This window comes from Mus pahari, chromosome 3 (assembly GCF_900095145.1).
Source record: "Mus pahari chromosome 3, PAHARI_EIJ_v1.1, whole genome shotgun sequence".
In the NCBI taxonomy this organism is placed as follows: domain Eukaryota; kingdom Metazoa; phylum Chordata; class Mammalia; order Rodentia; family Muridae; genus Mus; species Mus pahari.
Genome location: NC_034592.1, coordinates 126599603 through 126625207, shown reverse-complemented (window position 1 = coordinate 126625207; position 25605 = coordinate 126599603). Strand labels below are relative to the sequence as shown.

General features: G+C 46.7%; 1 protein-coding gene across 2 annotated transcripts in view; it reads right to left on the bottom strand.

Moving 5' to 3' along the window:
• Positions 1–24673, bottom strand: part of Banf2 (barrier to autointegration factor 2) — a 38800-nt gene extending 14127 nt beyond the window's left edge. For both annotated transcript variants that reach the window (XM_021195052.1, XM_021195051.1), the window contains exon 1: positions 24607–24673. The gene's annotated coding sequence lies outside the window, so the exon portion shown is untranslated. The remainder of the gene's footprint in view (positions 1–24606) is intronic.
• Between the last annotated feature and the right edge of the window lie 932 nt (positions 24674–25605).

The window sequence follows — 25605 nt, the reverse complement described above, 5'->3', positions numbered from 1 at the left end:
CCTTCTCCTCCTCCTCCTTCTTCTTCTTCTTCTTCTTCTTCTCTCTCTCTCTCTCTCTCCCTTTCTTTTGAAATTCAAAAATGTTTTAAAGGAAAATTAGGATGTATTTATGTAGTGTAATCAAAGCAGAATTACTCTACAATCTTGGGAATGAGGTAAGATCACTGGTACCAGGGAACATCCCCCTGGCCTCCTATACTCCCCAAATCTGTCTCTGACCTATCCTAAATCATTCCTCCTATTGGGAAACAAAGGCTGAATAACTGAATCCATGTGCTGGAGACTATACACCTGTTGAGTAGCCTGACTTTTGTCTCCCAGTGGAGTATCCACCTCTGGGGACATGCCTATAGTCCCTGGGGCAGCTCCAGTTGGGCCTAAGATTGAGTACTTCACCACCTGATACCATTAGAGCAGCTGCAAACGTCTCAGTATAATCCTGCCAAGGAAGACCCTCCTATTACAGGATGCTCCCTCGGTGGCTGGGTTCTAAACCACAAAGGATTGCTTTCGGAGGACCCACTGGCAAGGAATGACCTCAGTCAAGTCTAGTTTTAGATACTCAGCAAGTCACCTGCCCAAATAGAGAATAAAGGAGTCACTGGGATTTAATTACAATCACCAAAAGAACTGCCTCTCCCTGAAAGCTCCAAGCCATTTAAAAGTCATTCTCAAAGGCTACATAATAGTTCTTAAACTAGAAACCATCACAAGGCCAACCCTAGATACATGGGGTGAGATGGAGGAACTTCAGAAATGTCATGCAAATGCCTATCTGGAGTTTGGACATGATAGTAGGTGTGTCTACCCCTTGGCCCACAGGGCCACATGTGCTGAGGACAGTTCTCTGTGTGACCCAGGACCAAATCACAAACTTACGTAAGGCAGTGTGAGCTTTTTTGGTTGTTTTGGGGGGTTTTGGTTTTGGTGGTTTTTGTTTGTTTGTTTGATTGTTTTGGTTTTGGGGGGGATTAAGGGACTTGACTGTGTGTTCTTTGAGCATGAACTTTGTAAATGACAGCACGTATCGCAAGGTCAAAAGGTTGGAGCCCATATTAAGAGGAACTCAAAATGGAACCTCTGCCAGGAACCACCAGTAGCTGAAAGTGAAGTTTGTGTCCTCTGAGAACTGGAAAAGGTGACGACACAGAAGGGACACTCGTTAGAGTACAAACAACTGTTTTCTTGAAATGTGAATTGGAAAAGTGCAGCATTTCAAAGAACTTTATATAACCTATGATTTTAAGTGCATGTAATTAAGTTATGAAACCAAGCTATGTATGTAAAACCATCTTCTCTGTGTCCCTAAACATTTATATATCCAAATGGATAAAAATCATCCTTACGAGGACTTTACTCTCCAAAGAGTGAGAGATTATTGTATTTTCATGATTTTTTGTTGGTCCCTATGGTATGGCCCAGACCAAGAGATAGTAAAACTTGAACTTCCCACTTGACCTTGCAAGAGGGCAGAAGGACAAGAGGAGGAGTTACAGGGAATATTATGGGCTGCGGGTCCTGAAAACATCAGGGGTGTTACCAGTAGCTAAGTGGCAGTGTGCTTGACCAGGAAGTATATGGTCTTGGGTTCAATTTCTCTGGAGTAAACAAGAAAGAAAAAGAGAGGCGGGGTGGGGGAGGGAGGAAGCTTCTATAAGTATCTTGTCCTGTTAAATACTATGGAGGGCTGGAGAGTTGGCCCAGTGATTAGGAGTACGTGACAGTCTAGCAGAGGACCTGGGTTCAATTCATAGCGTGCACATAACGTCCGACAACCATCGACCATCTATGACTCCAGTCCCGGGAGATCAGATGCCCTCGTCTGACCTCCACAGGCATCAGGCGGGAATGTGGTGCTCACACACGCCAGCAAAACACTCATGTACATAAAATAATAAAATGAATCTAATTTTTTTTTAAATGCCGTGTATTGTTGAGGCTGGGCCATCAACACCCCACTCTGACGAGAGGGAAGGGTGTAAGATTCCTCCCCTCCCCGAGGAGCCACAGACAAATTCCTGGTTGCTGGGAAAGGGGAGTCATGGTCCTCAGTAGTGTGGCCACTGGTGTGTTGTTGTCCTTCCTGAAGCAAACAATTCCCTCACCCGTGCTCACGAAAGTGATGCTAACCAAATGCAATGGGGGCCGGGGAGAAGAAATTTCAGGGAATTTTGGGGGGACGTTGGTGGGAGGGAATAGAATGGGGGAATAAGAACGGTTAATGGGGAGGGTATGATCAAAGTACTTTGCATGTATGCATGAAACTGTGAGAGAATAATGCAAAAATACTGTGCACAGTATATTTCTTACGGAATTTAGTGCCAGGAAAAAAAGTGTACCTTTCTAAATAGGTGCATTATACCTTTATGATCAAAAGAGTTCACAACTTATATATGCTAAAAATTAAAAATTAAAACAATGATCATCATCATTATCATAGAAGAGTTCGAAAGTGCTCTGTATGGGCCACTAGCAATGAATCTGATGACTGGACAGCACAGGGAGCCCACATTAGCATCCTCACCCTGCAGTTCTGGTTGATTCCTTTGCTCAATGACTTCACTTTCCATATTTTTCTTTTTAATTTAATATTTTAAATTCATTTATTCAGAGCACACATGCTCACTGCTCCTATCCATGTTCACCGCTCCTCCCTCCCTCCCTCTTTCCCCTCCTTCTTTTTTTCCTTTCCCCCCTTTCTTGTTCCTTCCTCCCTCCCCCACCCCCCGCCACTGCACCACTGCCCTCTTCTTTTTCTTGAGACAGGACCCTCCTTGCTAAGTAGCTTGAGCTGTCGTCAAACTCTCCATCTTCCTACCTTAGTCTCTGAGTACCGGGGCCACAAGCATGTTTCATCATGACCAGCTATACTCTTTATTGAATGCAGTGTTACCATATACTAGGTCTCAGAGACTCAGGGCCTGATAGCTCAGGGCTGTCCATTCCAGCCACTCTGAAGGCTGAGGTAGGAGGATCACAAATTCAAGGCCCACTGAATAACTCAATAAGGCTTTTGTCTTGAAATAACAAGCAAAGTAGAACTGGGAACCTAGCTAAGTAATAGAGTCCTTGCTGAGCGAGCATATGGGAGGCCCTAAGTTTACTGTCCAGAAAAGAGGAGGGAGGGAGGGACAGAGACACATAGAGAGAAGAGAGGAGAGAGAGAGAGAGAGAGAGAGAGAGAGAGAGAGAGAGAGAGAGAGCTTGAAGTTGTGAAGAGTATGAACCCTCCTAAGGCAAGCACATTAGAGACATTATATCCAGTCTCTACCACAGAACAGTGCGGGCCTATAGCCCCCAGGAAGGAAATATGGAATGGGAGCTACAGGTGTGACTCCGGTGGATCAGTTGTTCTGATGCAGTTGACCAGGAGCTTGGGGGCTCTCCCACGCTCCCTCCACCGGAGTCTGAGGGAAAGCTGGAGTCTGAGGGAAAGCTGCCGTCCAGTCACTGCTTCCTGGAGCTCTAGACCCTTATCTCCACTCTTCAAGCTAAGGCTTCTTCCTTTCAATAGTCAGGCTCTCGTGGAGAAAGGATGAAAGTTGGGGTGATGTTTTCACTTCATTTTGTTGCTGAGAGGAATCACTCCGACTTAGAGTCACTTGGGGAGGAAAGTGTTCCTTTGGTTACCACCCCCGGGTCCCGGGACATCCTTGAAAGAAGTCTGGACCAGATCTTGAAGAAGAAACTGACAAAGGGATGGTGCTTTCTGCTTGCTTCTGGCTAGCTTTCTTAGGCAGCCCAGGACCACCCTTCCTAAGAAAACTGCTCCTCCCACCGTGGGTGGGGACCTTTTAGTAAAGCCAGACTATTCCAGTACAAACACCGTCCTCAGACCGGCCAGATCAAGCCACTTACTTAACTCCTTTCAGTTGATCCTAGGCTATGTCAAGTTGGCAGTCGAGGCTAGTGCGGACAGGTAATATACTATTTCCTGGATGCTGTCGTCCGAATATGAGGTCCTCCGAGTCTCAGGAGGCACGGCAAGGCTGCCCTCACACAACAGAAGGAAGCACCACCCTCGCGGCTTCTGAGAGCTCCCAGGTGACTGCATTTTGTACAGTCAGCTCAAGGACTATGTCCAAAGCACCCACTGCTCACTGAAGTATTGTGAAGCCACCAATAAAGACCCCACGTGACAAGGAAAGCAGTCTTGAGAGGAGGAAGGGGCAGATTCCTAAGTGCTCACTGGCATGCTGGATTCAGCCATGCCTGAAGGCATCCACCCTTGGAATTCTCAATTATCTTAGGAAGAAAGATCAAAGTATTGCCCACTTTGGGGGGATGACATTAGCTATACAGCAAAGGACCCCACATGGTAGACCTCCAAAGTTCTCTTACTAGCTCACTCAGTTCATACACTAGAGACCTGGGGTGGGCATTGGTTCCATGGCCTAGGCCTTGGAAACAGAGAAAATCATTATCCATGACCGACGATGTTCACCTTTCAAACATAGAGGCCGCATTTGCTGTCCTTACTCTAAGTTTTCTCTCCACCGTGGAAAGCGAGATCTCTTATTCCTCTGCTATCTCTCTGCTGGCTTCCAAATATTCCTTCTACAGTAGATCTTTGTCTTGACACTGGGTCTGCCAGCCATGACCAAGTAAATTCAACCAGCTCCAGGGGTTCAGTGAGCATCATCCACACTTAACAACGTCGTGTTGGACAGGGCCTGCAGCTGAAGCTTCTCCACAGGCCCATAGTAGGACCCAGTGAAGCTAACATCACCAAGGGGTAAGGAAGGGCTTCCAACCTTGGGGCCCTGAAAAGGGGCTACAAGTAAAGGCCGTAAACTTCAGACTTTGTTTCTGAAGATGACCGCTAAGTCCTGCTGGAGTGGCTGGGCTGGAGGGAGGAGTCCTGAGTTTGGCCCAAGCTCTGCCCATAGCCAGTTCACTAAGCATGAGCCAATCATCTGTGCTTCATCAAACCAGAATGCTAGGCGTATTGGAGCTCGGCATGCTGGATCCTTGCCACGCTGGGCCTCTGTTCATTTACAGTCTTCAGATGGCACAAAACTCAAACAGGCTCTGTTCTACCAGCTTCCCATCCAAATTGCTCTGAAAACCAGAGTGATCTAGTTTTTTCTTCTTCTTTTTATTTTATTTTATTTTTTGGCAAGGAGTACATGCTTAGGAGCCAAACCTGGCCCGAATGGACATGAGGCTATTTATAGTCCCTATTATCCCATTTGGTGTGAGTATTTATACATTTCATCAAGAGAATATTAATGGGTTTGTTTACAGGGTGCTGGGCCAGACTCCACTGGGAATGTCTGGGAGACACAGAACAGGCACCAGATTATATTGCTTTCATAATATTAAAAATGTCCGAATACCTCAAAACTTCTACCCACTTCTCCAATGGTGAATAAGTCCTACAGGTCTACACCAAGGTAGTGTGTAGCCAGGGCACCTGCCAAACTTCCCAGGAATAATTAATGGTTCACAAAGCCTGCCTATGCCCCATCTCATCCATGGCCATAAATCTCTCTACACAGGTTAAGAATCAGATTGTACAATTATGTACTAGGTCATTTTAGTCATCAATGGACATTATGGATGACAAGGGCCCAGGATTACAATGGAGTTGAAACTCCCTGTGACCTAGAGTCATCCCATAACTGGGTGCAATGTTTGCAGCATAGATCAGCATATTGATGACTGTTTAGCATTGGAGCTGGGAGACAGCTCAGTTGCTCAAGTGTATGCCATGTCCGAATGGGTTTGCGTCCCCAGTACCCATGTAAAAAAGGTCAGGGTGGTGACACATATCTATGATGCCGGCCCTGGGAAGGCTATCACAAGAGGTTCGCTGAGGCTCACTAGCCACTCATTATAGCCAAGGAGAGAGCTCCAGGTTCAGTGAGAGACCCTGTGTATTAGATGCCTTGTTGCTGTGATAAAAATATTTGAAAAAAAAAAAAAAAACTCAGAAAAGAGGGGTTAGTTTTGGGCTCACAATCCAAGAGTGAAGTGTTTCGTGGTGACAGGAGCTTGAGACAGCTGTATCAGCAGTCAGGAAGCAGAAGGGGGTCTGAGACACCAGACCATGCGAGGCCCGTTACCAATGTTTAGGATGGGTCTTCCCAGCTCAGATAACCTAATCTAGAAAAATCTCTCGCAGAAACACCCAGAGGTTTGTTTCCCTGGTGATTATAAATCTCATCAAGTTGACAGTGAGGATTAATCATCATCTTCTGCTGAAAAATTAAAGTGGAGAGCCAAAAAGATGGCTCAGCAGGGAAAGGTCCCTCCTGCACAAGCTTGGTGACCTGGATTTGATTTCCAGAAGAACCCACATAAAGACAGAATGAGAGAACCAACCCCGAGAGCTGTCCTCTGACCTCTGATGCCACCTCACGTACACACACACACACACACACACACACACACACACACGCGTGCGTGCGCACACACACACACACCACATGCATGCATACACACACACATGAAATTTTTTAAACAGAAGAAGAGCCATCAAGACTCTTGACATCAAGCAGAAGTACACACATATGCACAGATCCACACATACAAACATACACCCCACCTCCAAAGTTCAATATGTACACTTATCAATTATGGTCAATGTATAGAACTTGACAATGACAATCAATCCTATGTAACTAGCCTATATATTTATGATATTGTACTTTTTATCATTATTTTTGCTTACAAAAGTTTAGTGTGAAAAAGTGTGCCCCGGACTAAAGCTTGGGTGTGGTTTGAATGTCTCCCAGGGACTGTAATTGATTGACAGCTCCCTTCTCAGGATGTGGCCTAGTGGGTCATGGGTGTGTGCCCTCAGGAACTAGTTCTCACAGGACTCCTTGGTAGTTCTCAGGGAGTCTTGCTATAAAAGTGCTCTCTCTACCCGATTACCTTGTGACAATTCTCCCTGTCCCCATCACCATGTGCCTTGCATGGTGGCATCACATCAGACCAAGTGCCCTGTGATTTTTGGATTTTTAGTCACCAAATCTGTGTGCTTTCTAAAACCCCTTATTCTACTGACTTAGTTGCCTGGGACATTTGTTGCAGTAATTCAAAGGTTCACACCTGACCTGACAGCTTTACACAGCCCAGCACCTTGTCTTTTGATGGCAGCAGGCAGCCATGTCACGTGACTGACCCAGACCTTTTAGGCATGTCTAAGTATGCTCTCTGATGTTCACACAGCCATGGACCCACCTGTTTCTCAGCACATGTCCCTAGCCTTAAGCAACCCATGCTTGCAATCTTTCAGCTTCTGTAAAATCCTGCCTAGCCTACGGTACCTTTACTCTAGCTGTGACTGGTCCCAGGTCATGTCTGTCCTTCCTGAAAACGTTCCCTTCCTTGGGGCCCCATTCTCAGCAAAAGATTGAGAGCAGATTTAGTAACAGTCATGTGGAGAGCAGATGAGAGGAGGGCCGTAGCTCAGTAGTACAGTGATTAACAGCCAGTATTATGAACTGCGGGTTCTGACTGAAATCACATAACTTGATGTAGTGGTTTCAAAAAATGTGGCAATGACCCAAAATCAGACACACAGTGAACCCGAGGTGTTTCTGCCAGTGTGACTTGTGCTGTATCACACGGTTCCTTGCAATACACAGCACACATGTGACACCGACAAGGACTGCCTGAAACACCTCGGCCGAGGCTCGGGACTCCTGTGAGCATGAGTTCCAGTCTTCCTACTGAGGGCAGAAAAACTTTTCTTATGGTTTAATTATGGAAAACAAAGGCTTAGTATTTTGCTCTTCCTTGCTAAATATATAAGTATCACATTAGTTCATCTTTGGGTTGTTCTGTAAGAGAACTTGTATAATTTTTAAAATTTTACTTTTAAATTTAAAAATTGTTTATTTTTACAAATTTTACACAAGAGTACTATATTTACATAATTTCCACATATATATGGCTGCCTCAATCTATCTATCTTTTATCTATCTATCTATCTATCATATATATATATGATTCTCTTTAGTGTTGCTCATAGATACATGTGTTTTGAGCTGTCCACTTGGGAGTGAGTAAGCCATCAGGGGATTTGTCCCTAGAGGAGACTGATTCTCCTTCTCTTATCAGCCATTGATTGTTTGGAAGTAGCTCTTCATCTAGAGGTGGGCCCATGTGAGGTTGTCCCTGTCCACATCAGCATGTCAACTGATGTCATTGCTCAGGCTTTGCTTAGGTGAGCATACTGTTGGGATGTCATGTGTATTGTTCCCTGTCATATATAGAAGACACTGTCTCACAGCAAATGTCCTGGTCCTCTAGCTTTTACAACCTTTCTTCCTCCTTGTCTTCAATTTTCCCTGATGCTCAGGGTAGGACTTGGGCTATAGATTCAGTTGTGAATCTCTGGCCTAGGCTCCACGTATTACAAAAAGAAGTTTCTTTGATGAGATGTGAGAGCCACCCTTATCTGGGTTGAAGGATAAGCATTTAGACTACAGCTAGAAATTATATTGGGTTAGGAAAGGGTATCGGCAGTAGGGTCTCCTCTTGGCCTATGGCCTCCAGCTATGGAGAGTTGGCTGATGAATTCTCCTCTACTGAGAGAGCCTTAAGTCTAAATAGACAACTGTTGGGTACCCCCAAGATAAAAATGCCACTATTGCACGGCAGGAGCTACCTTGCCAGGCTGGTAATTGTTGCGGTTCATGGGCTTGACAGCTTTTTTTCTCCTGGCAGCTTTCGCAACACCTTCTGATACTATGAGACCCAGTCTACAGGTAGCTCCAACTGGATTTCTCCAAGACCTGTATCCAGTGTGCAATGTCTTCAGTAATTGGCTCTTACTTTCAAGTTAAGGAAGGCAACCAAGGCCAATGGCAATGATCTATACTGTTTGGAGAGGGTTATTGTGCTAATAACTCCTTCTAGCACTGGGGTTTTTGGTATGTAGTCTATACGGTTTTTGTTGTTGTTGTTGTTTGTTTGTTTGTTTATTTGTTGTTTTTTGTTTTTTTTCGGCAGGGGGTAGGGGAAGATTACTATCCCATAAGATACAACTCTATGTGGGAATACTTTATTTTAAAAATTGCTGTTTGGGGGCTGGTGAGATGGCTCAGTGGGTAAGAGCACCCGACTGCTCTTGCGAAGGTCCGGAGTTCAAATCCCAGCAACCGCATGGTGGCTCATAACCATCCGTAACGAGATCTGACGCCCTCTTCTGGAGTGTCTGAAGACAGCTACAGTGTACTTACATATAATAAATAAATAAATCTTTAAAAAAAAAAAAACAAAAAAAATCTTAAAAAAAAATTGCTGTTTGAATTGCCTAGTTTTGTTTCAGACACATAAAAAAAACATTGTTCAATGAATTGTAGCTTGGGATGAGGACGGAGTTTCCAACAATTTCTGAGATGGTCCTAAGCATGCTTCTGCCATTTGTATTACATGTCTATGTGATGAGGCAATATCAGCACTGGTAATTATAAAATCAAAATATGAGTCAAGTCTGAAAAATGGTGAAGATATCCTACATCCTGCAGTCAGACTTGGCTAAGATTCCATTTGTTCTTTCTGTCGTCTTAGGGTGTATATGCATGCACACACATGATGTGTGTGCCTGTTTGTGTGTACACGTGCATGTTTGTTTGAATGCCCGAGTGAGCGCACACATGCAGGTCAGAGGGCAATCTCTAATGTCTGTCCTCACCTCCCACCCTGTCTCAAGGTGTCTTGCTGCTGCTTGCCAAGTTGCCTGACCTTAAAGCTTCCAGGAATTCTCCACTTTGCCTCCTATCTTGTCACAAGATTGATGGCACTACAGATGCATGATATTGTGAGCATCTTTTACATGGGCTCCGGGGGACTGAACTCATGACTTCATGCTTGCAGAAAAAGACCTTCCCCCCACTAAGCCATGTCTTCAGTCAAGCCTTAATGTAAAAGTAAACTACCTCACTCCTCTTATTTATATGCGAATTTGCTTTGGTCTTTAATAATAAAATTATATGGATACCAAAGAATTGTTTTGGGATAAATTTGTGATTCATTTCCAGTGAGTGTTTGGTTTGTGCACTTATTTTACATACTTACATGTGTGGGAGCACACAAAAATTTCTTAGGCGGGAGGGGGTCAGGAGTGGAATGAGTTTAAGCCTTCCCTGGCATGTACAAGACCCTGGGGTGCATTCCCTGATGGCAAAACAAACAAAGCAACAACTGTGTTACTCTAGGGTCTGTCACGATGCATCTGTCTCTGTGCAAACTCAAGTTCACTGTGCATGTTTTTAACTGGGATTTAACAAGTTTTCTGTGTCTATGCTCGCTGACCCTACAGATACCATGAGATCATACGGTGCTTGAGTTTTTGTCTTTATTTCATTTAGCGTAACGCCATTAATGGTCATCCGCACTATCATATATGACAAGCTTTCTTTCTTTTTTTTTTTTAAAGATTTATTTATTTATTATATGTGAGTACACTGTAGCTGTCTTCAGACACTCCAGAAGAGGGTGTCAGATCTTGTTACGGATGGTTATGAGCCACCATGTGGTTGCTGGGATTTGAACTCGGGACCTTTGGAAGAGCAGTCGGGTGCTCTTACCCACTGAGCCATCTCACCAGCCCCATGACAAGCTTTCTTTCCTTTTTGAGTCTGGCTACTATTTCTCCATATGGCTACACAACAGTACAACAGCTCCTTGGTTCAAGGCATCCTCCCTGCCCATGATGCTACAACCCAGATAGTCAAGTCTCCTCCATCCACGGCTGTCACAATTGCCTATGACCAACGTACAGCTTCCTGTGTGCTTAGTTTAAGTAATCGCTAAGTAACTCGCGGTACCCAAGGAACACCGTACAGCAGGAGCCGTACAATATTGCTTAAGGCACAAAGGCAGCAAGACATGCCTGCACATGGTTAGTATAGACGCAGTTTTTCTAAGGAACATCTCCTGACTTTGGAGTACGAAAGCACAGGTAGGAGGGCTGAACATACTTTGTTGCCCATTCATTCATCACTGGACACTGGTGCCGTCGTGGCTATCATGAATAAAGCTGCTGTGAGCATGGGTGTGCATAGGTGTACCAGAACAGGCACATTTTAAACCTCTCGATTTGTCCGTTCCTTATGAGTTGACTCCTCTGTCCTCTGCCTTCAGTGCAAGAGAAGAGGAGGAAGCAGTGCCAGGTGAAGAAGAAGGGTGAGAGCCGAGGAAGCAGGAAGTAGGAGCAGAGGCTTGCCTTCCCTTCTCTGGAACAGGAAGTAGCAGGCCTGAAGATCCCAGACCGGTAGAGCTGGATGACCTGTGGGTTTGAAGCTATGCATGGAGCTAGTGACAGCCTCTTTGGGCTTATAGGGAAACGACCATTTCCCAAGTGTTTCGGACAGTGCTTCAGTCCATATAGTGTCTAGGTAGAGCGTCTGAGCGGTTGCCCTTGGCATTTTGCAGCAAACAGTCCACATGTCCAGGACAGGACAGAGTGAACGTGCTTCAAGGGCTGATAAGTAAGCAGAAGTCTCCTGTCAGGATGAAGAGGACCCCTGGGAAAGAAGCATACCACCAGGGTATGCAGGCCACAGGCGGTGGCAGTGAGTAAATCAAGATGCTCCTGACAGACTGGACAGGGCCAGACACCACAAGCCAGAGAAGCGACAGCAGCTTAAGGATCAGGGTGTCATCCTGCACAGCAGACAGGTATTCAGAATCTCTCTGCACTGCCACCAGAGAGCTAGCTCCTGTTCCCATCTATGCCCTGATCCCCAAGGGAAGCGAGAGTTGTCTCCAAGGAGATTAAATCTCCCGGTGAACTGGACAGAAATGGGCTTGCATCTTCATACGGAAGGACATAGGGTACTCCGTAAGTGCTGCTGGGGGTTGTGTCTAGGTCCTCCGCCCAGCCAGAAAGTCTCATTTGTAGCTGCAGGTTCACAGAAAACCTCTCTGCTGTGGGAGGACTGTTGCCTAGGAGACAGTCATCAAACCTGGAGCCACCTGGAAGGTTCAGAGGCCCAGCCCCCTTGCCTGTAAGTAACTACCATAGCACAAAGGCCTAGTCTCCCCTCGTCAGGATTGTGCCCTAGAGTGTACCAGGCAAGAGCTGGCTACACCTGACATTAAACTACACAGTTCCTCTCCTGTCCCTTTGCTGTCCCGGTGAGCCTGTGAGTAAAATCTCGGTCTCTCACACTGCTGCTAAGAAAAGCCATCCAAGATGTAAATGTTCCAAGGCCTAGGCTGTGTCTCCCTGTACCCCACAGGGTAAAGATGTCTAAGAAAAAGCACAGATGGGTTTTGCTTGTTTTGACGAGTGAGAGTAGTGAGAGTGAATCTGGGCTTCCACCGCATACATTAAGGTCCCTGGGCAAAAGTCATTTTTATGAGCAGTTGGCAGACCCTGACTGTCTACCTGTATGCCTGTTGCACACAGGGCTGTCTGAGGGTAGTTGTACTTGTCTGTAGCACATACCACCCAGGAAGTTGTTTCTGACCGCGCCCCCCCCCCCTTGCTCCCAAGGCCAGGTTGAGGGACTTAGCAGATAAAAAAATACAAGCTGCTTACTCTTGGGAGTTGAGGCACGAGGATGGAACACGTAAGGCTAGCCTGGGTTACATGGGAAGACCCTATCTCAAGAAAAAAAAAATTAAATCAGATACACATTCAATAACTCTGCAGTATAGGTGGGAAGGCCCAATGGACTTCCGTTGAAAACATTATTGGGTGTTTAAGTAGGCATCTTTTAATTTTCTTTACAAAGTTCTATTCATGTGTGTGTGTGTGTGTGTGTGTGTGTGTGTGTGTGTGTGTGTGCGCGCACTTATGTCTCTGTATATATGTACACATTCAGATAGCTGTTCACAGTGGCCAGAGGAGGTGACAATCCCCTGGAGCTGGGATCCTGGCAGTTATAAACTGCCCCAGATGGGTGCTGGGAACCAAATTCAAGTCCTCTGTAAGAGCAGCATGTCCTTTTAACTGCCAAGCCATCTCTCCAGCCCCATAACTGGGCCTGTTGTGCTCTTAAGATACATTTTAAAAGTTCAAATAATGTCCCTCCAAGCCCTCCGTATCCCCTCCATTAGACCCCTCCATACCTCCCCGCTCCTATCCCTACTTCGGTCACAATCGAATGGTTGACCTCTTATTTCTTTCATTATTGTAGTCGTTTCTCTTGCCACCCTCCCTCACTCGGATTCTCAGAAGCCCCTAGAGCTGCCTCTGCTTCTGACCCAAAACAGCGGAGCTGCAGATGTCAGAAACCTCCCTCTGGGACTTGGCTCCTGATTTGACCTTGAGCCTTCCTCTCCACAGAGCAAGGGGGCAAATCTGGGGGACCTAGATGAGAGGACACGCCTAGAATGGAGGCAGGACCAGGCGTCTCTCAGAAGTCACCTAGCTGTCAGCAAGTCCCGGCTCATCTGGAAAGGAGGCCTGGTGCCAGCTGGGCTCACTCCGGGAATAGAAACGAAATAAAGACTGTGGGCAAGTGAGAGATGAGAAACCAAGTTGCACTGGCAAGTTCTGGTACTTACATGGATTGAGCAATTCAGATATGCCTGCCTCTTCACAGTCTCTGCCACACTTTGCTTCAAAATCAACGGATGGGTTGATCTGGGGAAATGGAGGACCGGAGCGGTGAAGACCAGTGTGTCTTCTCAGTAAAAGACACAGGCGGGCTATACACTGAGGGCTGGGAGAGCTCCAGAGCCAGTCTTTCCAGGGCAATCTTAGCAGATGCTGTCCCAGCCCTGCCACTGGTCCTTCAGGACCCAAGAGTTCCCCAAAGACAGAGCCTGTGGCTCTGTCCATGGGTGGGAGTATTACCCAACCAGGGAGGAATGGACAACACACACCTATTCCCTTAGGTAAGACAACTCCAGTCTCCCAAATGTCCTCAGGGGACACACTGCTTAGGGAAATAGCCTGCTTTGTAGCCAGCTTCTCCATCCTGTCTTGTGTTCTGACTTCCCTACTGTGTGACAGGGATCCCTTCCCAACTTCTCAACTTCAGAAAATGTCCTTGATATGAGTAGCACACAGGACATCACTGTCAGGTCCTACCAAACGTACATGGCAGTCTCGCATGGAAAGAGAGCCACAAACACTGGGAACTTAAGTCCTGAAGTTTGGGGCCATAATAGCCCAGGGTTATGGGGGAAGGGTCAAGGGAGCTTTAATCCCTGATCCCTCAAACAGGACAAGCAGGAGATGGCTATCTCTCCATTTCCAATAATAATAATAATAATAATAATAATAATAATAATAATAATAATAATAAATAAGCCAGCTCCCCACCATCAACCCTAGTAAGAATTTAGTACCCTGACAATTCTCAGGTTTTACTCCTTGTTTGAACTTATAAGGTCCCCATCCCTTATAGTCCCTGAGTGTGTAGAAAAAGCATTTTCCAACACTCCTGCCCTGGTCAATGGTATATAGCCACACAAAACTTATTCCAGAGACCTTAGCTACATCCCCAGGGGCATAAATACCCACCCTGTCCCTAATAAATGGAACCAGTTACCTCCTGAGTTCCTGCACTGCACTCTCCCATGCCTGGCTAAGCTTGCCTCCCTCCAGTTCAGCTTGGTGCTCCCTGGGCCATACTACTGAAAGGGAAACAGACACAGGATGGCTCTGAAAGACCAGAGGCGGGGCTGGGGCAGCATCTGCTAAGTTCAGTCTGGTTCTGAGTCCTTGCTTTGGAGGAAAGACCTGTCTCTGGAGTTTCCCTAGCTCTGAGCTTATAGCCCACCTCTGACCAGCCCCCACCATCGACCAATAGAAGTCTGGGAACCGGCTATGGGTTAGGTTCTCAAGGACCCAGAAGCCTAAGAAAACAGCTAACACTGTTGCAGGTTTAGATGCAAAGACCCATCCAGGATCTCTTTCTGGGTCACCAAGACTGAAAACAAAGACCTTCCTGAAATAAATAACTATCAGAAGGCTGGTTGGGTCTGGCTTCAGAAGGAAAGCCCCCATGGGAGCTGTGTTTTAAACTTGTGTGGAATTCATAAGAGTTCCCAAGAACATACAGGAAAGGATTTCTCAACTACTGCGATCTCTTTAATTGATGGCCTTATCCTTGGAGCTCTTTTGCAAATGGTAAGAAGCAGTGAAGCCATTTCTAGACATCTGCAGGTTTATAGCCTTTTGATTCAGTAGGGAAGATGACCCCAGAAGCTATCACAGGTTCAAAACCAGGCTGGGCAACACTGAGTCACAAAACAAAACAAAACAAAACAAAAATCTGAAAGGGAAGCTGGGGTGTTTCTCAGCAATAAAATGCTTACCTAGCAAATATAAAACCCTCAAGACTAGATCATCAGGTGTAGAGATAGAAGAAGTCTTAGTCCCATGATCTTTTTTGAAAGCAGGACCGTTAAACACCTATTACAGTTAGGGGTAAGTGACAAACGCAAAAGCCAGAAGGAACTGGCAAGAGAAGGCAATTAACCTGGGAGGAAAAACAGTGCAGGGGCAATGGTTAGTGGGGATTGGAATTGCATCTGAGACAGAAGTTACAAAATCAGTATGGACTCCGGCTGAGCAGGATCCCACACTCCATCTGAAGGTCACCTTCTCTCTGAAAAGTTGGTCTGACTTTGGGAAAGTTTGACCGAATTTGTGGAGCTTTTTGCCAAGAAGTCCAAAATTTAAAAATTTAGATTTTTATGCACAAGTTTCCATTTTGTTTGTTTTCTTGCTTGCTTTAGACAAAATCTTGCTATGTAGCCCAGGCTAGCCTAGTACTTGCTATGTAGCTCAGGCTAGCTTCAAACTCCCCAAGTCCCCCTGCCTCAGCCTTCCAAGTACTAGGATTACAAGATACCATCATGCTTGCCTCAAATTTTGGAGGACAGGAGGTGTTTATTTTGCTTTCCTTTGAGACAATGTAGCCTAGGCTGGCCTCTTTAACTTTCTATGTAGCTAAGGATGAACTTGAGTTCCTGATCTGCCTCTGCCTCCAAAGTGCTAAAATTATAGTATGTGTTATCACACAGAACAGCAACTTCTTTTTCTTTTGTGACAAGATCTTGCCAAGCAACAATTTGCTTTCAACTGGCCTCAGACTGAGATGTTCCTTCTCTTCCAGCTGCCTGAGAGCTGGAATTACCAATATGTGCCATCATGCCTGCCTTAAGTTGCCAAATTTTAACTGTTGGCCAATAACTTGCATGTTTGTAACACAGATGCAACCAAACCAATCTACATCACTAGTTTCCCTCTGTTGTTGCAGACTTTGCTTCCAGAGGAAATCGTGTCATTTGTATTTATAAATACAACTGGACATCATACATTCAGTTACTGTAGACCAGGTATCTTGGGTTAAGAGTCCTTTCAAGTAACTCTTGAAGTCCCATCTCCTAGGAAACCTTCACTTTGGATTGGTGCTTTCCTCTTAAACTTTGGACGAAGCTGCTTTGGGATAGTTTTGCTCTTCCCTGTGAAGCTGTCTACAACCAGGTAACCACCGCTCTCACCTCTCCCCCATGCTCCTCTCAGTGAGATGCACATCCTAGTGGTCCTGCCCTGAAGATGGCTGGGTCTCCAGACCTGCAAACCTGGCTTAGCATTCCATGCTCAGGTTCCAGCTCATTCAGAGTCCCCTGAGCTCTGGTGTGATCTGGATGTCTTTCCAAGGCTCTGGTGGGACAAGTGTGCAGAAGGTACTCCACTCAGATCTAGTCCTCTGCATGGAATTTGGGTAGAGCCATCTGGGAGTGACTGAGCACACATGCATGGTACCTGTCTTCCTGTATAGGGAAGAACTGAGGGAGCCATTTGCATATCTCGTGACCCCAGCCATTTCATCTGCACAGTGAATGCTGCTTGATTCACTCTGAGTGGCAATGTGAGACAGAAGCCACACCAAGACACAGATGGATGGGCGACAAGTAGTTGGTTTGCTACTCAATGGCTGGACATCTTGCACTTGACACACACACGCAAACACACACACACACATACACACACAGACACAGACACACACAGACATACAGACACACACACAGACACACACACAGACACACATACACACACACACACCTGCAACCTCCATTCTGGCCGCCACCAAAGAAGTCCTTATTCTAGAAGGGCCAGGACTGTTGCCATTTCAGAATCAGCTTAACACCCCCATCAGAAACACATTCTAGCCAGCTTGATAGATAAGGGAACAGGGCTAAAGAGTCTAATAGCATATTTAAGGTTATATACTTGATCAGAAGTCACAGCTTGATTTTTGTGTTTGGAAAATTACTTGTGACTTGAGCCAACTAAACAATAGCTGTTTTTTCTCCTCCCTGTGTGGTCCAGGATCAAGTTTATGCCAGGTCACTGAATAGCCCATTGGAAGGGCCCAGGCTCAGTGGGATCTCAAAGCTCCATTACCAAAGCAGCCCATATAACCACACCATAAGTTCTTTAGTAGGAAACAGGCAGTGCTGTGCTCTGGAAGTGTTAACTCTCCCTCAGTTCCCACCCCCTGCCTAGCATAGTGTGTGGCACGGCACGCTCATAGCCCTGACTCTCCCAACTTTGACTAAGCATGATCTTGTTTAGCTTCACAGTGACGTCATCTTAATGGTTGGGTGGCTGTGTTTTCATAAGACGAGACCCATGGAGCCTTCTACACGTTTCACCGCCTTCCTCTGGCTTGCAGCAGTAGGAGGTGGATTCCAGGCTAGGCTAAGGTTCTCTGAGTACCCCTGCTCCTCACAGGGTCCACATTGGAGCTGGTGAGCAGTAATTCAAGGTGTGCCAAGAAAAACAACAGGCACCCTCCAGACAGAAGAAACAGATGGGGAAGGGTGGTATGGGTGGGGGAGATTCCCGATAGTGCAAGAAGATGCTTATACACAGTACGAGGCATGGTCCATCGAACCCTACAGGAACATTCCCAGACATAGCTAGTCACGAGTCTTGACCAAGTCACTTGCCCACTTTTTCTTGGCCTTGGTTTCATCTATAGCAACGCTAACATAACCTGAGTTTCATTCATGTTTCTGGCTTACAACTTCTTCTTCAAAGGTCCAGAGACAATGTCATCTTCCCAACCTCTAGCTGCTCATAAAGACGTTCTCCAGCTCACCTCCCCTGATGGCAGAGTCTAAGCCTTCCTCATTCCAGTGGTCTCTGCCCGTCTCTGGGGGGGGGGGGGGAGGAGGAACACTGCCGAGAGACGCCCTACTGGGTTCCCTGCCCTTCCCACAACCTCTGCACATAGTTGTGTACGCCTCCGTTGTGCCTGTGTAGCAATGTCTCCAGAAAAAGACAAAACCCCAAAATGTCTGGGTAGGCTTCAGGAGGACCCCAGACGGCTCAGCAGCGGGAGGGCGGAGCCTCAGAGAGGGACAGAGGCTCTGCATCCTCGCCTGCCCCAGCAGCCTTTCTTCTGGGTCCCTACTAATAATTTGCATAACAAACGGGGAACTTGTTTTCCTGAGTTTTGAGGGCCTCTGGGGCATGGCCCGTCTCTAGGTAAACCACGTCAGCAGTGCACTGGATTAGACCCCCCCCCCCCGCGGCTATCCTCTGCTTCAGCCCTGACAGCTTTTGTGAGAAACCCTTCCACAGGTTTGAGTCACAAATGTCTCCCTTCGCTGGTTGTGCCGTGAGAGCAGGGGAAACCCAGACAATTTGCTACTGGTGGAGTTAGACTAACGATCTCTCTCTGCTGCCTCCTCTCCTTCCTGAACTCTTGAGGAGCCAGGCTGTTCCCGCTCATCTAAGGCTCTGATGCGTCCTGTGTAACAAAAGAGCTGATAACTTAGGAGGCCAAGTCAGTGACACCTAGACTTTCTCAGCAGTCCTTTAAGGAACACTAACCTTCCTTGATCTAGGATGCTGGGAATGGAGCATGCCTTGGCTAACTTTTAGGTTTCTTTTCATCCTAAAGTTTAATTTAAGGACCTCTCTGAGGTTCGTTCTCCTGTGGTTTTGGAGGTCTGATTTGCAGTGGGCTCTTTGGAACTTACAAAGACCCTGTCTGCCCTCTGATCTCCCAGCCAACAGGGGACCTCCATACCAGCTCTCATGACTAACTGGGGTGAGGGTTTTTGTTGTTGTTGTTGTTGTTGTTGTTGTTGTTGTTTTTCTTCTTCCTCTCCAGTAAGAAAAAGAGACCTTTTTCTGCTATCATTTCACGTGGCTTGGAAGAGACCAACCCACCGTTTGGCTTCAGGGAGTCACAGTGAGCCAGGCCACAGGAGAACACACCCACTTCCCCATAGTAACTTCTGATGGAAAGTCTGGGAGAGGAATGGTACCCCTTTTCTGCTGGGGTTGCTTAGTGCACAGGGGCAGGATATCTCTTCTAGGGAGTAGATCTTGCCAGAGAGATCCTTAGGAGAGGAAGAACTGGGGGTGTCTAACACCCTTCTTGACATCAATACTTGAGGGCCTGAATATAGTCAGTCCCAAAGACCTAATGTGCTCCCATCAATTCCTCTTCCTCCTCCTCCTCCTCTTCCTCCTCCTCTTCCTCCTCTTCCTCTTCCTCCTCTTCAGTACTACAGATTCAATCCTGGGCTTCACACATGTTATACAAACACAGTCCTATTGAACTATGTCCTTTCTCCCCCCCCCCCTTTTTTTAACTTGAGTTAGAGTCCAAGTTGCCCAGGTCAACCTCTAGCTATACACATAGTCTGACAGCTCTTAAATTTATGATCTTCCTGTATCAGGCTCACAAGTACCTAGACTTGCAGGACTGTATCACAACATCCAGAAAATTCTTTTAAACTACAGATGATCCTTGACTTATGTGTTTACATCCCAATATGCACACTGTAAGTTAAAATTGCATTTAAGAACCTTATTTGCTGAACATCATGACTTAGTGTTCCTTAATCACGTTCAAACATATTAGCACTAAGTTGGACCAAACTAAAAGATAATTTCAATAAGATGAGGAATATCTCAAGTATGCTATTGAGTGCAGAATCCTGTACAGTCTCTGGTTTCCTCTCATGATTACATGTGAATAGATGGCTGTCTGAAGCTGAAGTTCATGACCCTTGCCCAGCATCCCAAGAAACAACTGGATCTCACGGCATCTGCCTAGGAAGAAATCCCAGTTCAGAATTCCAGGTGCGACTTCTACTGCGTGCATGTGGCGTTCACACCATCATCAAGATGGTTGGTGGCACTTGGTGCTCTTGCAGAGGACCCTGGTTTGATTCCCAGCACCCAGATGGTGCCTCGCAGCCAACTCTAACTCCAGTTCCAGTGGACCTGGTGCCTTCTTCTGGTACTGGTGGGCACGACGCATGCATGTAAGACACAAATGTGCATGCCGGCAAAAATTCTTATAAAAAATTTTAAGCGTTTCTAAAAGATTGAAATATCCTACTTCAAACCATTGTATGTGAGAGACGATGTGCAGTTTGAATTTGGTTTCTAATCCTATAACTGTGAAAATCTCACCCACCAATTTTACAAGGGGTGGGGAGAAGAGCATAATTCGAACCAAATGTTAAAGAAAAGAAGGAATGTGTGGCCGTGTTAGAGAGTAGGGTTGTGGGTTGGGATATGTGTATATATATATATACATATATATGTGTGTGTGTGTGTGTGTGTGTGTGTGTGTATAATTTCCTGAGAAGACATGAACAAGGATGTATTTACCTCAGATAAGCTACTAACAACAAACCAAAGAAACCACTCCACCCAAGACCAACTTGGTGATCCAATGAGTTTAATTGATTACTCATAAGGGCATGGGGAACTTACAGGGTGTTACACCACTGCACTGTGTCTACAAGCCCCCTAGCAAGCCTAACTTCTTAAACAGCATGGGGGAGGCAGAGAAAGGCCCCACTCCTGACGCATCTCCTCAGAGTCTCATGTACGGCCTCATGAGCTGCTTCAAGTCCTGCGTGTCAGCTGTCTTTCCTGAGCCTCGTGAGTCTTTTTTTCTCCTCCAAGAAGAAATGTTAGTGGGTCTAAACTTGCGAGGGGCCTGTTGAGGATAATCATAGCTGCTGACTTTGAACCATGAGTGGCCACATCGTGCCTGGAGAACAGAGTCCCACAAAAGGTAGTCACACTATGCTATTGTGTGGGTGCCTGTGTGACAGGGAAGGGGCGAGTATATGAGGCTTAGCAGGGGAGGGTAATGCTTATTACCTCAAGAGAAGGAATTCTACTGGGTTGGACTGGGGACAAACCTAAGAGTAAAGTCAGCCTTCACGGGTTGTGTTCTGTGAGTGCCCGCTGACCTGCAGTCATGGCTCTCTTGCGGCTGCCTTAAGAATGAAGTCTTAGGCTCCATTCAGACCCAGCAGGTCTGGATTTAAGGGGCCCCCAAAGGTTGGAGGACAGTGGGGACTCTGCCTATCTGTAGTACCCAGGTTTGTCTGCAAAGGAGGCTCCCCAGGAATCTTTCCTCCTGCTACGAGCTTTCTGATCACCCCTCTCCCCTTTATCTCAGCTTGCTCCATAGCTTGGCTTGATCAATGTATGAGGTGAGAACAACTGGTATCTTCTACATTCTCCCTCAGAGGCTAACTGTCGCATTAAAATATGATATCCCCCACGCCCACCCCCATGACAACCGTGTGACGAGGAAACTCAAGTTACCCCCAAAGGAATGCTGCTACCTGGAGGGACTGGAAACCTCAGGCATTTGAGTGAGGCCTACATGGGCCACCTAGTTCAGCTTTTGTTATAGCTGAATGCAGTTAAGTGAACCTGGCTGATGTCACACCAAGACGAGAGCCATGGAATTGAGAGGAATAAGCAACCTTTGCTGCGGTAAGCTCCTTGCCGGGGTTACCCGGGTACCCAGTAAGGGTACGGAAGAGCTGACCACCTCCCATCACTACAGCAGCTGCCTGCAGCATGTTCATTGGCTTCGATATGATTCTGGCTTATCCTCTCAGGCACTGTCCCAGGCATGAGGTGGCGGGTGTGAAGACAGCACCCACACTCTGGGAGAACTGAAACTCTTGGAAGATGCCAATAAATGAGGCGAAACAGAGATGATGGTTTCAGAAAGATGACAAATGACTTGCAGTGGGATTGGATACAGATAAACGAGGGCCTTCCTTCTAAGAGGAGACCTCTTCTGAAACCTTCCTAGTGAACTGTGGCCAAGAAAGGAGACCATGAGATGACCTAGAAAACAGTACCAGCTGGGAAGCAACACATGAAAATGAAAAGCCAGAGTCAGAGTATAGGCAGCCTGGGAATGGGGAGAGAAAGGGGGGGAGGGAGAGGGAGAGGGAGAGGGAGAGAGAGGGAGGAGGGAGAGGGAGAGGGAGAGGGAGAGGGAGAACATGACATCACAGAAGTGGGAGAGAGCTCATTAGTTAGTTGTAGCCAAGAATAGCAGTGTGATCTGAATTAAAATTTTAAATGCAGTTCTTTGGTCCCACTAGCCACCTTTTAAAGGTTCCACGACCCCAAAGGGCCTAGTGGCTGCCCCACTGGTCGGCACAAACAGAACAGACCCATCACTGAAGAATGCTGTATTGACCAGGGCTGGCTATCGAACACATCAGAATCAGACGCAAACTCAGATTTGAGCTCAAGCGGTTTGATCACGTGCTCTGGAGCCTGGTCCTCCATTAATTTTCTGGAGGTCTGCTTTCTTTTAGTTGAATAAGGCTCTTCAAGTTCAACAGTGGAGAACAGTTAAGTTCACCAACAATCAAGGTCAGTGACAGTGGCCCTGCGTGCCACATACTGAATAGGCTAGAGTCTTCCTTCGTATAGCAGTTCTAGAGTCTGTTCACTGGCTGCTCTGTAGCCTCATTTCTGCCACCAATTTGGGGCTCCCTGGTGTGAAAAAAAGCACAGGGCATGGCTACTATTTCAGGGTGGCACACAGAAGGGAAATTGCCACAATTAGACAAGGCTCATTTCCATTAGCATATTTTCTTCCTCAGCCCAGAGCATCTGTTGGTGTGGAAATACTTGCTTTGTGCCATCCCATCAGAAGGAAATGTCCAGGCACTGAAACAGGCGGTCTGTCGAGAAGCTGACACCATCTTGGACAAAGCCTATGAGGGGCTTAGAATATGGAATCAGGAAGACAATGTAAACTTGTCCAAAGGGAAGATTAAAAAAGGTTGACAGGATCACTATGCAACTGTGACCTTAGTCCTAGGGAGGTAGAGGCAGGTGGACCACTATATAAGACCCTGACTCAAAAAAATGGCCACACAAAAACAAAAAACAAACCCACAAACCCACAAACAAACATGTGTGTGTGTGTGAGAGAGAGAGAGAGAGAGAGAGAGAGAGAGAGAGAGCCAAAAAGATGTGATTAGGAAATGTTATTTGTGCAGGCTAAGAAAGTTGCCGCAAGTGGAAATGTCGGGGCTCCTTGACATGAACAAGACATGCGTTGCTACTGCATGCTTGTGACATCTTCTTGGGTACCTTAACATTGGGCCAGCTCTATAACCATCACCTTCTATGAAATGGGGACACTGGGGATCATGAGTCCAAAGTCAGCCATAGCTATAATCTTTTATGTTTTCTGAGAAAAGGTCTCATGTAGCCCAGGCTGGCCTAGAACTCTATGCAGCCGAGGATGACTCTGAATTCTTGGTCCTCTTCCCTCTACCACTTGAGTGCTGGGCTCACAGGCACGTGCCATTATGCCTGGCACCATAATCAAATTGATAGTTTTGTAAGAAAAATGGAAGAGTTTGAGTGTTGACTAATGCCCAGGCCTAGCTCCCTCGTTCATCCGCTCAGTGTGGATTAACCCTGTATCAGTCTAACCCGGGTAGCCAGCTTATGCTGCTGTGACCATGTGATGCCCAGCAGGTAGGTGTAACTGATCTCCAGGGTTCGTTCCAGCTCTGCCAAACTTACACAGACTACACCATTGTTACGGGAGGCCTAGCTTGTCCAGGCTCACACAAGTTAAGCAAGCTATGTAATTCGGAATTCTGCCATGTGAGATCTGGAAATGGTCTTTAAGATGCTTTGGTCTAACGTCCTACTGATGTTAAGAATCCCCATCCCCAGCCATGCTGACAGAAGGCCAGGCTGGCCTATGAGTTCATGCTTCAATTTCCAGAGCACTCTTGTTGGGGACAGTTAGTGCAGAGCACATACACATTTCAGGTTTACTCTCCTTCTTTCAGTGCACACCCAGCACAGAACACAGTCCTCGGTTCCTCTGATCATTTGTGGTGAGCATAAGAAAACCTAATTCTCAGATCAGTGCTAGGAATGAAGCACAGTAGCAGAAGCAAACGGTCTGGCATGTTCCCTGGCACCATGCTTGCTTCCTCCTTCTTCTCTGCCCATCACAAGCCCCTCTTAGCTTGGTAGCCAAAAGCTACCCGCAGGGAAGAATGCGCTCATCCAATAGCTGCTTATGGCCTTGGTAAAGGCTGGGCAATATCCTCCGGAGGGCTTGGCACCTGCAAATGTAGCCCCTCGGCCACAGGGATCCCTCAAGAGCGTGGCTGACCTTTACCTCGGTGATGGCCAGAGGCGGTTAACCTGCAGGAGGAGGCTCAGAAGGAGGCAGGTATGCCACAGCTATGTCAACATCCCCAAGGGGAGTTTGGGCTCGTTCCTGCATATTCCTGGCTACCAGTTGGGCCCATTCTGCCCTAGCGTGACACGAGGGCTCCACGGCAGCTGTTGGCCGTGTCCTGTTCCTGGGGGCCTAGGGACAAGGTATCAGTACTCACCAGCTACACTTGGTCAGGCAGTAGCAGGTTTCTTACTTGGATCTGTAACTGCAGGTGAGCTCAATGCGGACAGTAATATATACGCTGGGCCCTTGAGATAAATCAGTCCCAAGACCCTGAATGGGTCACATTGTGATGTCATACTACTACTGAGATAGCCCTTCTGTGGCAGCTTGGTACGAGCGAACAGGGTGGGACAAGAGGGGCTGAGAAGCAAACGAGATGTATCTACCTTGTAGAACATCAGCCTGTGAGACCGGGTGTGACATCACCTCTGCCCCTTGCCATTCTTATCCTTGACCACACCCACCCTGGGCCAACTCAACTAAACCAACCCCATCTTTGTTAAGGTTGCCCCCCCACCAACTGACTAATGTGTACCCTCAACCTGTCACACTTTCTGTGATTCATTTAAAATCCCAGGGCAGCCCTTTTGTTTCCTTCCTTCTGACTGCTCCCCATCCCGCCCACTGCAAAATGCAGACTTTCCCCTTCCCTGTCCACCACCTGTGGCCTCAAAACAAGCAAAAATAATTTAAATATTAGCTTAGGAAACGGGGCCACAAATCCACCGTGAAATCCAGCACAGTTATCCTTTAGGTTATCGTCTACTGTGGTAGCTGGCTTTGTTCCCTGGTTGGTAACCAATAACTAGGAATACCTTTACCATTAATAGTACTAAAGGGCAAAGAGTTCATCAAAGAGGATGGAATAAAACCGTTTCCTGAGGCCTCAGCCCTCTTTTCTGCTGGTGCTTAGGGATTCTATCACGGAGATCCTTCAAAATGGATTCATCAACTGATATGGGTACAAGTGCTTGTTGCCAAGGTCAGTAATCTGAATTTGATTCCCAGAACCTACATGGCGGAAGGAGAGAATGTCCTCTGACCTCCATGTGTGCTCCATTCTCAAAAATTACACACACACACACACACATACACACACACACACACACACACACACACAGGCCGCACGTGCGCATGCTTGCTTCATTTTGGA